This window comes from Alosa sapidissima, chromosome 7 (genome assembly GCF_018492685.1).
Source record: "Alosa sapidissima isolate fAloSap1 chromosome 7, fAloSap1.pri, whole genome shotgun sequence".
NCBI classification, from domain to species: Eukaryota; Metazoa; Chordata; class Actinopteri; order Clupeiformes; family Clupeidae; genus Alosa; species Alosa sapidissima.
Window position 1 is genome coordinate 18,996,178 of NC_055963.1, and position 16,461 is coordinate 19,012,638.

At 45.0% G+C, this 16,461-nt stretch overlaps 1 protein-coding gene across 5 annotated transcripts in view; it reads left to right on the forward strand.

Annotated features, from left to right (window-relative positions):
• The first annotated feature begins 3,376 nt into the window (after window positions 1–3,376).
• The window catches only part of phc2a (polyhomeotic homolog 2a (Drosophila)), a 45,225-nt gene continuing 32,140 nt past the window's right edge, over window positions 3,377–16,461 (forward strand). The window contains exons 1-2 of one of the 5 annotated variants that reach the window (XM_042096696.1): window positions 3,384–3,456; window positions 16,053–16,147. The gene's annotated coding sequence lies outside the window, so the exon portion shown is untranslated. Of the gene's footprint in view, window positions 3,457–14,682; window positions 14,832–16,052; window positions 16,148–16,461 lie in introns of those variants that run through there. The other 4 variants (XM_042096695.1, XM_042096700.1, XM_042096698.1 and 1 more) reach the window with 4 other exon arrangements.

Sequence of the window (16,461 nt, forward strand, 5' to 3'; positions counted from 1 at the left end):
GGTAACATCTGGGAAACTGGCGATTTGTGGAAACAGTAACTAAACAAAACCCCAAAACAAGTGTAAGAAGCCCACATGAAGTGTATTTCCGCACTACAGTTGCGCATTAACATATTTTCATTGGTCCAATGTCATGAAGTCTTCAGTTTGAGGTCACATTTTTTAAACTGATGTTTTCTGTTTAACCAGCAGGTGGCAGCCACGTTTCTCTGATTTAGACGCAGATATTTCTTGCACAAAATAAGGATTTATTTTACATAGACTCCCTGTGGGAAAGGGGAAAGGACATTTCATAAAATATGAAATATGAAAATCTTGATACAGCAGAAAAGGTTGACCATGTTGTCCCTCAATCATTTGGAATGGCTGCACTATATGATAGGCTATACTGAAGACAGAACCCTGCACAGTTGTCAGACGCACATACATTAACCTGGGCACCCCTTGGCAAATGACATCATAACATTAGCTTATTCTGAACTAAGTACCAAATATGAAGACAACTATAACTGTAATGCAATATATCTTCCTATTAAATGTGATGGACGAAATTATAGCAGTGTTTGCATTGCTACACATGAAAGTATCTCAAGTTGCAGTCACTGATTAGACTGCAGCTCCAAACACCCTGCCCTGCTCATGCCCATGAATGGTCTCTGTGTGTGTGTGTGTGTGTGTGTTGGGAGGGTGGGGGGGGGGGGGCAACAGTGTGGCCCTGGCCCCCCATTGTGTGAGGTGTGAGTGATTTACTGCCCCGCGCTGTAGACCTGGCCGGGGTAGGGCAGGGGCTCTCGTATACACAGGGGGCAATTACAGTGACACCCAAGCGTTTACAGCTGATCAGAAACAGTGTCGGGGAAGAGGCTTTTCTCCGGCCCTGACAGGGCGGCTCATAAAGAGTGATGGACGTTCCGGGCCCCAAGCCAGCGCCTTTCATCCCACACACTCAAATGAGACGTCAGTAAATGGAAAGGGCCCGTAAATGAGATGAGAGGTGAAGAGAGATGAGCGCAGGGGGCAGAGCCCTCCCATTCTCTGTGCTGCTCTTTTCTCTCTCTCTCTCTTTCTCCCTCTCTCCCTCACTCTCTCTCACAATCTTTCTCTCTCTCTCTTCCTCTCTCTCTATTTGTCTCTTTCCCTCCTTTTTCTGCACCATATGCTACATGTGTAGCACAGATTTCCCTGCCTGACAGGATCTGACATTTGTCCCCATTTGGCATGTGGCACTGTGTGCATCTGGGAAGAGTGTGTCTGTTTTCCAGGATCTTACTAAATGTCTTTTGTCAGTTGATGCGCTGGGAATGACTAGAATATCTTTTACGAACATGGAAAGCCAAAATTACCCATTTAACAGTGCTCATGTAGAGCGATGCCTTCTCTCTGAAGGTCTGCCAAAAAATATGATGCTCTTGGTTTGATATATTTGATAAGTTGAAACAGCAACCTAACAATTCTCAAAAATAACTTTTTAAATGACAGCAAATTAGATCTTAATCTCTTTCAGCTGAGTGTTTCAGGTTGTTTTTGGCTTTCTTCAGTGTTTCTCTGAGACGTGGGGCCACAGGGGTTATTGTAACTGGGGATTAATGTCAACAGGGCCGTGCTGACAACAGGAAGTTGTAAATTATACACCAGGAAGCAGAGGTGGGGCACCGTTTGAGAGCACCGGGTGTGTTTCTGATCAAGACCCTTTACTCTCTCTCTCAGCCGTGACACACACACAGACACACACACACACACACACACACATACATACACACACATTTATACAGACACACACACACACACACACACAATAATATCATCTGTGGTCCAGATAATATGACATAATCTTCCAGACAACATGCATAACGGATGCCTATGTTTGTGTAAAATAATGGCACGAACTTGTCTGAGTTACCAAAGCTCTCAACTTCTAACACCTGCTCAGGGCAATTCGTCAGCCAGGGTCAACCAGGTCGAGGTCCAGTAGTTCACATGTTCCCAGGTGAGGAAGCACAACAAAATATACAATTGGTCCAAAATCCACAAGATGTACTTTGGTGAGGGTCTTTTGAGAACATTACCTTTTTTCTTTATTCCATCCTTTCTTTCTTTCTTTCTTTCTTTCTTTCTTTCTTTTGTTCTTCCTATTTCTCTCTTGCTGTTCTGTTGTTTTTTCTTCTTTCCGTAACATATTGCTCAAAAGGAGCATGAGGAATGCATTATCTTAGAGGGAAAAAAGCACAATCACTTCCTTCAGAGCCCTCACCATTCTCTGACCTGTTTAATTACCTCATTATTACTACCAATGCACCTGCGTGCCCCAGACTATTACACACACGATCACTTAGCCTCTCCTGCCCCCCACAGAATCCAGTTTCATTTCCGGACTTGGAGCACAACTCCCTAGTGCCACTGCTGCAGACAAACCCATCAATATCTGAGACACTCTAAAACACCCCAGACAGTTTGGCAAGTCTTGTTCCGTTAGGTACAGAGTAGCCTAAGTCACAGCTTATACGCTCTGAAATACAAAAATGATGACAAAGACCAGAAGCACTATCAAAATGAGGGTTTTAGGCTTTAGAAGTGTTTCCCAAGATTTCAGTCTATTTAAGCCAACACCCTCAGCACTAATGAAACACAGAGGCAACGCCACAGACTCACAGACTTCATTCACACACTCAGTCACATATGCGCACACTCACATAACATCAATACATAATGCAGACACATGCACACATAAAAACTTAACTGCACATACATTTCTGTATATAGGCATGTTTATGCACATGGGTAATTGGTGTTCATGATATTTTCAAAATGAGTTGCCTCTCACAAACTAAGGAAACCTCAATAGTGTTATTGACATTTTATATTAAATTATTTAAACTACATTCTGTTCAACTGGCATTGCAGTATCACACTGCATTACAAGTTTGGGAATGTATGTTTGTATGTTTTGATTATGTTATGTTTTATTTATTTATATTTATTTATTATCTTTAAATCTCATCAATGTCTGTGCTTTTGCAAATATAACTTTTATCTCAATGTTTCTACAAAAATAAATGTATTTAATCTATGACCATCAATAATCACCAATCACCATCAGTTAACAAAAAAAATCCTGATATGCTACTATGGAAACCATGACATGAGTATTAGTAGCCCCGCCCCTTTCAGAACTACTCAGTGAGAACAAGAGAGGAGGGGGGAGGGGGAGGGAGGGGAAGGGGGAGTGTCTGTCTGATGAAGGGCCTCCTCTCATTGGCCCAAATGTAATCACGTGGTTCCTTTCAGATTGCTTATTCATGTCAGAGTAGATTTTTTTCCACCTTCCAGCTCCTCCTCCTGAGTGCTCGGTGTACTGTGTGAACTGCTGGGCAGAGAGCACAGCCCAGAAGTGGTACAGGATAACAGGAAGGACACGAGAAACTCACGCCAAGGAGGGACACTCTGGACAATCTGAAGGTATGGAAGAGTGGCTTTGTTGCTTTACGGCTTCGGATCTGTGGTCTGTATTCTCCTCCTAGTGAGGACAACCAACAAGCAGTCAAACTTAGTTTGTGGGAATGTGTGTATGGGCTTTTTTATGTCTTTATGGGTTTGTGTGTGAGTGAGTGAGTGAGTGAGTGTGTGTGTGTGTGTGTGTGTGTGTGTGTGTGAGCGTGAGTGTGAGTGTGAGTGAATGAGTGAGTGAGTGAGTGTGTGAGTGAGTGTGTAAGTAGTGAGTATCTAAGTGAGTGAGTGAGTGTGTGTGTAAGTAGTTAATGTGCACATGTGAGAGCATGCTTGTATCAGTGTAAGTGCAATCAGTGCAGTGCAGACAAGACATGAAATAATGCTGTGACAGTATCCCACAGCAATGGCAGTGACATGCTATTAAACAACCTTAAAACGTCTATGCCTTGACCTCTCCACCTTGTGTCTAGATCTGATTTTGTGGTCATGGCACATCTGAATACTCTTTTAAGAGTTAGAGTTGATTTTTTTTTCTCTGTATGGAAACACCAGCAGTTTGGGAACTCTTTAGCTGAGAACATTCCAGAACACACTACTTTGCCGGTGGGCTGTGTGTGTGTGTGTGTGTGTGTGTGTGTGTGCGTGCGTGTGTATGACTGACAGGACAGTCAGTCAGAGTGCTGATACAATATGTTTAAGGAGGAGGGGGGTTGGTGGGTGATGGTCAAATAACATGACCATCTGCACTCCTCCTCCGCAGACACTTGTTTGACCCCCCTACTGTGTCAACAATGCCAGGGGAGAGGGGACACCATGTCGGGCTTACACTTGTCTCCACCTGGGTATTTACACAGCGTACATCCATAATCTGTCACATTTAGTGAAGACACAGAGAACTGGACACAAAGACACAGTCCATTTTTTACACTTGTCTTATTCACAGTAGTTCAGTTCATCAGTAGAGGTCTGGTCCAAGTGATCTGTCATGCTCACAGAATACACTGAAAATGACACTAAATTACAAAAGGCATGCCGGTTTCTTGCACTAATCTTACTCAAAGTATAGTTTAGTTCCCACATCAGAAACTGCCCGGTCATGGTGGCTGTCAGACTCTGATCCAAATCCAGTCTTCGAAAGATTTTAGCGAGATTGACCCAAGCAGCTTAGCGCTCTTTGTTTTTAAAGCCTAAAACGGTTAGTGGCTCAAAATCATGGCCTGTTTATGCACTGTGATCACGAGCCAGTTGCATATTTCACCTCCAAAGCCAGAGAAAACAGCCTCTAGGCCTAACTGTATATATGTGCAAACTCATCCTGCACAGTATGCATTTTTTACATAATCTCACACTGTGCATGTGTGTGATCTCTCCTTAAAGATTTTAGGACCCCTCTAAGTAGGGCATTACTTTGCGATTTTTAAGGGCTCTCCGTAAAGTATTTGGTTGTCCCCCATGGCTGTGTAATATTTCTAAGGGCTCTCTGCATGGTGTATAATGTGTCCCATGGCTGTACAGTGAGTGGGGAGACCTGTAGAGGAGCCAGTGCTTGTCTGATGGTTCACCCCCCCGCTCAGAGTGTTTTGTGAGGGGGGAACCACACACTTAACACTCGTTCGTCTGGTGGCATGTGGACCACAATGAGCTCGAGTGACTCACCTTTGGCCCCCATGGGTCAGCCAGGGAATCAATCAAGAGCCCCCCATGTATGTGTGTGTGTATGTGTGTGTGTGTGTGTGTGTGTCAGTGAGTAAGGTCATGTCGGGTTGTGTTAAATTGGTCCACAGGTGCGTGTGAAGGTTTGAACATGTGTCACGCGGTACTGGAAAACTATGTGTATCCTAAATTTGGGTGTGTAATATGACTGCCGCACGGTGATGCCATATTCTAGCCAAAGAAAATAATGCACGCTTCTAAAATCTTCTCCATCACTTACTCCTGCAACTCCTTGTAAACCTGAAGTTTTACACGCTCTCCCCTTGGTTGCTCAATGATTGATGAAACTAGAAAATTCTTGCTTAATTATCATCAAACGTTAAAATTTTGTACAAAAGTAAGGCATTCAGGGTGGGGGCTATCTCTATTGCAATTGCAATATCTGTCAGAAAAATCGCAATTAGATATTTTCCCCAAATCGTGCAGCCCTACTTTGTGGAGGTTTTCAGGGTCTCTGGCCTTAATCCAGGTCTGCATGTGCCTGTGTGCATACTTATGTGTATGTATGCACTTATGTGCATGTGTGTATGCATGTGTGCTTGTGAGTGTGTGTGTGAGTGGGTGTGTGTGTGTGTGTGTGTGCGTGTGTGTGTGTGTGTGTGTGCGTGGTTGGGTGTTTGTATGAATGTCTGCAGAGACTTAATAATAATAATAAGACAAGTTTGTAAAAACAGACAAAGTAACATGCAAGTACAGTATACATCTGTGATCTGTATCTGTGTTCGGTAGACTATCTTGCACAACACACTTCAGCTCTTATGTGGTGGTCATATTGCACAATGCTGCACTGTGCGTCTACATCTTTACAATGTGTGTGTGTTTGTGTGTATACTACTGTATGTGTCTGTGTGTTCCTGTGTTGAAATGTGTTTGTTTGTGTGCATGTGTTGTGTGCGTACCCACATGCATGCCAGTTGTTTTTGTCTCTGCAAACCTGTGTGCATTGAATGTGTGTGTGTGTCTGCACATATGAGAGCCAGTGTATGTGTGTATGTCAGCACAAAATGTTCTCTCAGTGTGACTGTGTGTGCAGGGGTGTGTGTGTGTACAGTGTTTGTGTGTGAATTTATGTAGTATACTGTATGTGTCTGTGTGTGTGCATCTGTATGCAAGTTTGTGCATGTGTGTGTTTGTGTGTGTGCGAGAGAGAGAGAGAAAGAGAGTCTGTGTGTGTGCGCATGTGTATGTGTATGTGTAGATTCGTTATTTGTGTGTGTATGTGTCTAAGTGTGTGTGTGTGCATGTGTGTGCATGTGTGTAGTACAGTATATATACTCTTTTGATCCCGTGAGGGAAATTTGGTCTCTGCATTTATCCAGAGATCCACCCAACCTGTGAATTAGTGAAACACACTCAGCACACAGTGAACACACAGTGAGGTGAAGCACACACTAATCCCGGCACAGTGAGCTGCCTGCAACAACAGCGGCGCTCGGGGAGCAGTGAGGGGTTAGGTGCCTTGCTCAAAGGCACTTCAGGCCTACTGGTCGGGGTTCGAACCGGTACCCCTCCGGTTACAAGTCCGAAGCGCTAACCAGTAGGCCACGGCTGCCCCATATGTATGTGTGTCTGTGCACTGCCAGTGTGCCTGTATGTGGATGTGTGTGCTCACGTCTGCATGTGGTGATCCTACACCTCAAATTTAGTGCAGTTCAGAACATCACATGTAACGTTCTTTCACTGGGTTGATGCAGCCTCTTGAGACCAACATACCAAATACATTTGTTGAGCACAACAGTTCTCAAGCTATTGTGTGACAGCTGCTTTCAGTCTACCCGGCTATTGGGAGGATAGAAAGGGTTTTTTATTTTATTTGTAATGACAGTCTAATCTTCTGGTCTTCTGAATCATTTGATACATACAGTCTGTGTCAGGGTCCTGAAGAAAAGCATAAACAACTCTTTGCACATCATATTGATTGGGCTGTTATGGTCAATAACAACTGAATTAGGACAGTGTAAAGTGCACTGCAAGCACATGGGCTCCTTCTTCAATCACATTAGTATAACCTTACATGTGTTTCTTTAGTAGTAATTTCCCTGGAGGATAAACTAGTCAGTGACTCTATCTATGGGCTACTATATGCTCTCAACCACAGAGCTTAGTCATGATCTAGCCCTAACCCTGTTGAGGAGTACCAGAATATCATGACCCTATGACCCTGTTGAGGAGTACTAGAATATCATGACCCTGTTGAGGAGTACTAGAATATCATGACCCTGTTGAGGAGTACCAGAATATCATGACCCTGTTGAGGAGTACTAGAATCTCATGACCATTGTGAGGAGTACTAGAATCTCATGACCCTGTTGAGGAGTACTAGAATCTCATGACCCTGTTGAGGAGTACTAGAATCTCATGACCCTGTTGATGAGTACTAGAATCTCATGACCATTGTGAGGAGTACTAGAATCTCATGACCCTGTTGAGGAGTACTAGAATCTCATGACCTTGTTGAGGAGTACTAGAATCTCATGACCACTGTGAGATGGATAGAGGGAGAAGGTCTGCACACTGTATGCAAGCTCCAGAAATATACTTTATTTAAGTCTAAAAAGGCAATGTTTCAATCTCACAGCATCTTCATCAGGCAAATGAGACAGGGAAGATACGGCCTATATGACGTGACCATAGGCCTGCTAATCAAACACCTGCCTAAACCAGGCAGGGCGCACCCATAACAAACAACACAAATGTGTGAGATGGAGACATATGAGGGTGTGTGTAATGAGAAAGCGTTATGGTTATGAAAGCGAGTGTCGCTTCAAATACGGGCGAGAAGAGGAACCAGATGAGTAGGTGAGATGACCGCTGAGTTGACTTCCTCACCGTGGCCTCTCCCTGCCCCCATAGAGTAGAGCAGATTAGAGTCCAGTACCGCGCAGTGCCGCACCACGCTGCGTCGCACCGCGGGAAAGACAAGACAAATGAAATCCAACTCACTGTCTGCAGCCTCACCGTGACATCGCGCTGTCACGGAGCGAGACGGCCGTGCCTGCGCCGTGACCTCTTAGAAGCTCTCCGCCTGCCTGCCGCGTGGATTACGCTGTCAGACTCGCGACTGGGCACTTCCTCACAACCCTCCGGCTTCTGGATAATAGTAGCTCCTTCGCTACTACCCCCCTCCCCACCCATCAAACGTACGTCTCCACATCTGAGGAATGTTTTTTTTTTTGCTAAAGATTAAGCTACTTCCCCAGCCATCCTCGGCAGGCAGCTCAGCGGAGCAGAGGCTGATTTGCTCTGGGCTCTGACCCAGGAGAAGCATTAGGGGCTGGGGCCGTATCTCCAGTGGCGCGGGGCCCTCAGATGTCTGAGGTGTGCGAGTCGCTGACAGGCCTTGAGTGGGTTATGAAGTGAGTGTGGACAGCTCGCAAGACGGACGAGGACACGAGGGGCCCACACTGCTGCTGACGCCAACGCCGCCCGCCGCCTCCTCCTCCGATCCAGTCTCACTGACCCGTCAGCTCGGCACAGCTGGTCCAGAGCAAACGGCGAAGTCAGATGAAAGTGATTTGGGGCCTTACAGGCTCCTGTTCTCCATACGCAGGTGCTCCATCGCCTTCCTCCCCCTTCCACTCCCCCTTCCCCTCCACCTCCTCCTCGTCCTCCTCTTGCTCCTGCTTCTGGTCTTAAGACTCAAGATGTACAAATGGATGGATGTAAGCTTGAGCGCACACACGTGCATGCTATTGCAGATAAGCACGCACACACACACACACACACACACACACACACACACACACACACACGCACACACAGAGTTGAAACAGCTGTTTCAAATAAAACCATGGGGGCCCATTCTTTCTGCATTTGTGATTTAGCTCAGCTCAGTCTGGCATGAATATCAATGTCTTTAGTGCCTGACCCACAGTCACGGTTTGTTCTCCCTCTCACAATTTGTCACTACGTCGATCGTGTCCAGACCCCACTCTGCTGAATTAGGGCATTTTATTTCACCTCTCCACTCCAGTTCACCGTCAGAGGGAACTAGGGAACAATGAAGCACATTATAACACATGTATTAATACAGTGTATAAACCAGAACTCTTTTTCTGGGGTTATGCCTTTTAAAGAGACAGGACAGTGGAGAGTGATAGGAACCGAGTGGGGGAGAGAGTCGGGGTGGGATCCGGAAAGGACCACAGGGCGGGAATCAAACCCGGGTCGCCGGCGTACAGTGCAGGTGCCCCAGCCAGGGCCCCAGAATTCTTAAAAGGAGATGTTGTGGTAGAAGTACTTTAACCTGACTCTCATCTATCTGGGATCACTCCATTGGAGAGGTGTTTCAGAAGGCTGGGCCTTGCATATGATTGGATAAGCCACTTGTCCGTCATCTTTATTGACGTGCTACTTCAACCACTCACATCGAAGCCAACCCGTGACGCTGAGAACAGTCTCATGAGTTTCACAGTCGCTTCTCCGCTACGTCACATCTATGAAACTCCTGCCCTGCGTCCTGATTGGCTCTACCATAAAATCTGGTGCCGAAATCACTCCCGACGGAAGCGATCCCAGATGGATGTGAGTGGAGCTAGGTGGAACGAAATTCATCTGGCGAGAGTCAGGTTAGAAGTACTTGACTAGCCTGGTTAAAACCAGACTCATTCACTTTGTGAATAGTCATTTTGTGAATAGAGTCTGGACTCACGATTGGGAAACGTTTCCAATGCATGGTGACAGACGTAGATTTTGCATTAGCTTTGAAATCACTGGTCCTGCCTAACCAATCACATTGATCAAGGAAAGATTCATAACGTTACTTCCTTCTTTGCCGAAACTGATGGAAATGTTAGTGAATTATGGTGTTCCAGACTATTTCCCTAAAAGTAGATCTAGGTGGGTATGGCCAGGCTAGTACTTGACCACTCACTTTGCAGAATCCCTTTTATGAAAGTAACCATGCTAATTTGTGCATCCTGATCATGAGATATCACTGATGCTTTGAAATATAATCCCTCGTACACCAAACTCTCTGAAGCTCTGTGGTCCACCAGCTACACAAGTTCAGCTTAGTCTGAAAAACACAAAACCCTCAGAGAAGGACATCCCTGTCAATCAAATATTAAAGTAGTTCATCCGTAGAGACAGTTTTGAAGACAGAATGGCTGTTATACCCCTCAAAAAACGGGCATAACCAGCCTAACTGCTCCAGCGTGTACTCTTCTGCACTGTTCCGCAGTCCCATCAATCAGTGCTGACACTGGCACAGAGCCAATGGCTTCATCCAACCCAAATAGGCTGGAACTGCTGCTGAGACCTGAGAGACCTGGAAATACACGTTCCTCTCAACCGATCTGTTCATCCTTTTTTCCCTCAACCTCCTACAACCTGATCTGCACACATTCATCCTTTTTTCCCTCAACCTCCTACATTCTGATCTGCACCACATTTCACAAAGGCATCGCTGTGCTACAACTTTCATCACTATGAGATAGACAGAGTGCTCAGAATGATAGACCCTCATATTAACAGCAACACTTAAGGGAAATGCAGATCAGTTATTTTTTCTCAAATTAATTAATCGAAATTAATCAGTTATTTTGACAGCCCTAAACTAAATGTATGCTGTTTACAAGGGCAAGGGACATTGCTTTTAGCAAACTGCATCTCACCACCCTAAACGACAACAAAATTGAGCAAGTTTCTGTATACAAGTACCTGGGCATCTGGCTTGACGAAAAACTGAACTACTCATTTCATACGGATTACCTAGCGAAACAGCTAAGGCAAAAGATTGGTCTCCTTTACAGACACAAAACAAGTCTCCCCATGCCATGCAGGAAAAGGATTGTTGAAGCTGTCTTTTTGCCATTGCAGGATTATGGAGATGTTATTTATAAGAATGCTTATTTATAAGAATCTCTCAAAGCATTTGATACTGTCTATCATTCAGCTATCAGATTTGTAACTGGCTCTATCTATAACACTCATCACTGTACCCTGTATAATACAATTGGTTGGCCTTCTTTATCAGAAAGACGTTCAAGACACTGGCTGCTGTACATATACAACGCCATCATGATTAAACTCCCACCCTACATCTCTTCACTGCTACTCTGGAAGTCACATGTCCACCATACCCGCTCTTCTAACCATCTCCAGCTCAGAGTTCCCAATGTTCACTCTGAACTTGGTAAGACAGCCTTTAGCTTTGATGCCCCTAGAACCTGGAACTCAGCCCAACAGTCCCTTGGTCTAAGCTCGCTCATCTCTTATGGCCAGTTTAAAGTTTTAATTTCAAATCTCCCCAGCCCAGTCTGTAATTGTTTTACTTGACCTCTTAACTACGCTTTTACCTCATTGCCATTTATTGGACAAATTGTTATATTTGTATTGTATTTTAATTATTTATTTACTAATTATTTTATTGTGTGTTTTATTGATATTTTATGAATTCACCTACAATGATTTGTTAGTGGCCTACACTTGCCTTATATTTTGATTACTATGTATCTTGGCTACATTGGAAAAGAGGACTGCCCTCAACTGTATTTCCAAGCATGAAATAAAGGTTGAATGAATGAATGAATGAATGATGGCACTGACATGTGGAGCTGTGCCAGGCTACGGAGCTTGGCAAGGGGGCTCTGAACTGATGCCAACGACGGAGAAAGCTCTCTGTGTGGGTTTCTGTCTCTGCTCTGCACTGCCCGAGCCAACTCTATTACAGTAGTGTTAAGGTATGCCAAGCTCCAACTGGCATGGCTCTTTTCTTGGTCCAGATAATAGATTTTAAAGCTCTTGATAATTTACCCACAACTGGATGTGTGTAAGTAAAATAATGGTAGGCTATATAAACTTGCAGTTTGCAGTATGCTGGAGTACATTCAAATATATTCAAATATAATGAATTTGTCAACTTGTTTGACTATTCAGAATGACTCACTGGTATGAGTATTTGATGATCCTGATGTTAATCATGATTCAGAGTAGCAGCACGAACTCCAACACAGAAATGAGACTTTACTCCTCTGGAACATGGCAAATTTTAACATCAAACTGGAGACCGATGAGAAGTGGGATTTTTTTTCTTTCCTTCCTTTAAAATTTTATTTTCCTCCTTCCTTTAAATTTAAGCTTGAAATGAACCCATAAATGTCAAATACAGACGGACCCAGTGAACTCAGATTGAGAGAAAGGTGCTATGTTATTGCTGTGGGAAATTGGTGCCACTTATTTTGATTCATGCTATTTCATGCTCCAGTTAGTCTTGCCATATAGAGCTGATTTTTTTCTTCCCTTTTATGCTCTATGATCAGTGAGGTGGATCAACCACTGTCAGAGCGCTTCAGTGTCTCTCTCAGATCTCAATTCCCTCCTTCAGTGGGCCTACGCCTGACTTGTTCATCTGAAAGGCAGCTAATTTATATGGTAATGTTTGAATTCATAAACAATGTGTTCAAAGCGTGATTACTGCTGCCAGTAACCAATTTGCTTAGATGTCATTAAGAAAACACCATGAATGTTGAGTTTGTGTGTGTGTGTGTGTGTGTGTGTGTGTGTGTGTTTGTCAGATCAGTGTCAGTCTGTGTGTCCACAGATCTTGTAGATAAATCCTTCCTCAGAGTTAGAGGGGGTTGAGGAATTAATAAGTATAAAATGTATATTCTCCTGCATCACCTTATATTTCCATGTATGTTTCCCTGTGGATATACAATCAAAAGAAGCATGGGTATTTAGTTGACATTCCTCTTTAAAATAAGGAACACAACATGCCATGCAACCAGTCCACATCTAGGAACTACAGGAATCGCAGCACCAGAAAGTTATATTGCTGTGGCATCAATCACTAACCTTCACCCCCCCACACTTGCTAACTAACAGACTTTGCATAGCCCCTCAATGAGGGACACCATGGCAACGGCGGCCATATTTCATTTCCCTATGGTCAAGCAGAATGCCCCCCAGCAGACAGGGCTGTCAGGTTTATAGCGGATCTTAAGGAAATGAGGGCCACAAATCACGGCCTGACCAGGTACCATGAAGAGGCTGTCCCACTGACATGGGCAGTGAAAGGCTTGAGAGAGAAATCGCTCAGTGGTGTGACTGACCCGAGTGATTCATTGACCCTAAAGCCAAAGCAAATCTCGCTCTGGTGTATGAAATATGTCCTCATGTCATAGATGTCAACAACAGGCGGGAGAGAACATCATTAATACATCTGAATGTCTGAATGATTTGTGCCCTGATCAAGTCAAGACGGAAGGTATTCATACACTATAGAAAGAAAAAGTGTAGGTTCATACATTCATTCATACTTTTATGTAGGTTCATACATTCAACATACGTTTACATTCATACATTATGGAACTAAATATCATGGTGTCAGGTTTAGTATGCTATTTGACAGAATAATCAGAATGTAATATCTGATGTCAGTCTTTCAGAGAAAGCGCACCGAAGGGCCAATCATAGACCAGAGCATGTCTAGGCACAGGAGGACTGGAGCTCTTCTAACACTGAAGCTGTGAGGCCTGGTCACGCTTTACAGATCCTTTACAGTGCTGCTTTTGTGATGGATATGCAAAACAAACCTTGCATACTGCTATACTATCTCAACACTTTATTGAAAATGAATAGATAGGACTTAGTGGTTAAGTGGTATAACCCCCTCTCTGTCTGTAGTAGGCTACCTAGGAGATTGAAAGAGGTGTGACTTATGGCACTGACTATATACACTGTGTTCTCTTGCATGCACGCACACACGCACACACATACATACACACACACACACACACGCACACTTTCATATACTATCAATTGTCATGTATACTTAGTAAAAACCTCCTAAACAACTGTAACACTTTATTGCCTCTTCCCTCCTTTGTGACGAGTGTGAGTGTGTCATCATGCAGTCAGTAAAGCAGGAGGGGGCTGAAAGAGTGATGAAGAAGTGTTAAAGGAGGGAGGAAGCCGCTGCCTGTTTGCTTTCCCTCCCTCCACGTACATCTCTCCAGTCTAGTCACACCCCGTCGGCCACAGTGACAGCAGGCGACGTGAGGGCGCTAATATCCTGACCAGGAGTGTAAACAAACACAAACACATCACAGGCACAGAGTGAGGAGAGGTGGACCAGGCACCCGGGATGCTTTGAAGTCCTGACAGAGTTGGTCAGCTGGGGTTTGTGACTCTGTGAAGTCCTGTCATGACTGTCCATTTCCCCAGTCAATCAATTGTGCATTAAGAACCATGCTCAACCACAGCTTATAACTGCACTGACAAGCACTTCAAGTTTATCTTGTCACCCTTTTTGGTGTACGTTTAGAGTTTCTCCATTGTTGTTCGTTAGAAAGCATTTCACTACTAGATCTGTATCAAGTTCCAATACCCTGTGTCATCCAGTTAGCTCACCTCCTTCAGTACAGGGATGTAGTGCAGATGCACAACCCCGAGGGTTGGTCTTCACCCAGACCCCTCCCAGAGGCTGACTCAGCATTGTGTTGCTTCAGACCGTCCTGTCCAGGCAAGCGCGGATTGGGTGTCCCACTCTCGTCCCGTCCTGTCCCATCATCCATCTGGTCTGGGGGTTGGCCTGAGGGCGATACATGCTGTTTGAGGTGGGCTCTACTTCTTTCTCTCCTGAGAAGCCTGTTCTCCTGCACAACGTCTCACTACAGTTCCCTCTCCCCATTTACTGTACGCCACTGTGAACCTGGGGTGACCAAAAGGTACTGTGGATTCTTCTTCTTCTTTTTCTTCTTCTTTGTCATAAGTTAAACTGTTGAATCTCTGGCACTGGGGTGGTATTGGGAATTGTTATTTTTATTATGGTTCTTTTTCTTCCAAGTGGGCTGCAGTTTTATGTGCTGTAGGCCAGGCGTTGTAAACGGAGGGAGATTGCAGGCGTTTAGTGAACCAGGCGGGCCTGTGGTCACTGAGCATCTGTGAACTGAGGAAGGGGGGGGAGCAAATTGAGTGAGATAATGTGCTGTGTGCACAGCAGCCAGGGCTATAAAGAGGTGAGAGGAGAGAGAGAGAGAGGGATAGAGAGAGAGAACGTGGGGTGAAATAGAGAAAAAGAGAGTGGTAGAGTTCCTTGTATTAGCTGGTCTCATGTTTTTCTCTGAGAGTTCGACAGGACAGGACCTGTGTGTGTGTGGAGTGTGTGTGTGTGTGTGTGTGTGGAGTGTGTGTGTGTGTGTGTGTGTGTGTGTGTGTGTGTGTGTGGAGTGTGTGTGTAACCACTCTTCATCATCACACAGCCCTGTAAAAACTGACTCATCCTGTGTCATGTTGGCAGAGTGAAGTGATGCAAGCGAAGCTCTGGCTCTAGAGGACGTGTTGTGGCAGGTGGATGTCCTGTGGGCCTCTCCTTCTCCGTGCTCCCATTTGGCCCTTTCTCTTGGGCTGGAGGCTCAGGGTGTTAGTGTAGCTGTTCTTTCAGGAAGCCCCAACATGTGGGCACTCCATCCCCCCTCTCAAAACCTCACCATGTGCACGCATACACACACACACACACACATGCACAAGCACAGTGCTGCCCTGACAACTGCTCTCTCTCTCTCTCTCTCTCTCTCTCTCTCTCTCTGTCTCTGCACACACATGCACACGCACACACACACACAGCAGTGTTGCCCCCACAACTGCTCTCTTTCTCCCTCCCTCTCTCTCTCTCTCTCACACACACACACACCTCTTTTACTTATACATTCCCAGTCTCCCCTGCCCCCCACTAAAACGCCCTCCAGCATCCAGACCCAAACCTTTGATCTGTGTTTGTTTAATGAGCACACACCAAGTCCCAGCCACTTGTAATGGGAGGAGTTTTTTCTCCCTTGCTCTCTCTCTCTCTTTTTCTCTCTCTCTCTTTCTCCTGCTCTCTCTCCCTCTATTTCTCTCATTTACGGGTGCAGGCGAGGTAGGGGGACTGAGTTTTTTTTTTTTTACAGGAGCACAAGCGTGCTCTCTACAGAACTGGCATATGGAGAGAGAACCTTGCTGAGTGACTGCGCAGCCTGCCATACCACTGGGCCTCCTTGTTAAAGTGAGTACGGTTGAGAGGGGCTGCGCATTGCGCGCTGCTGCTGTTTAACAGGAGCCCTTTACTGAACGGCTCAGTAACTTAAAGGAGCTGGGGCTAATTTCTGGACTTTATTGGTGGCCGGGGATTGTTCTTTTATGATGTCGGGGGCGAATGTATTAGTCACAAGCTGGAGTGAAATAGAGCGGTTGAATCATACATTCCATCCATCCATTTGGCATGGTGCAACCTGTATGGTGGAACAGGGCAGAACTGTGAAGAGACAAGACAAGCCTGCTTGAATGATTTGGAAAAGACGTCTCCATCTGTATCCTCCT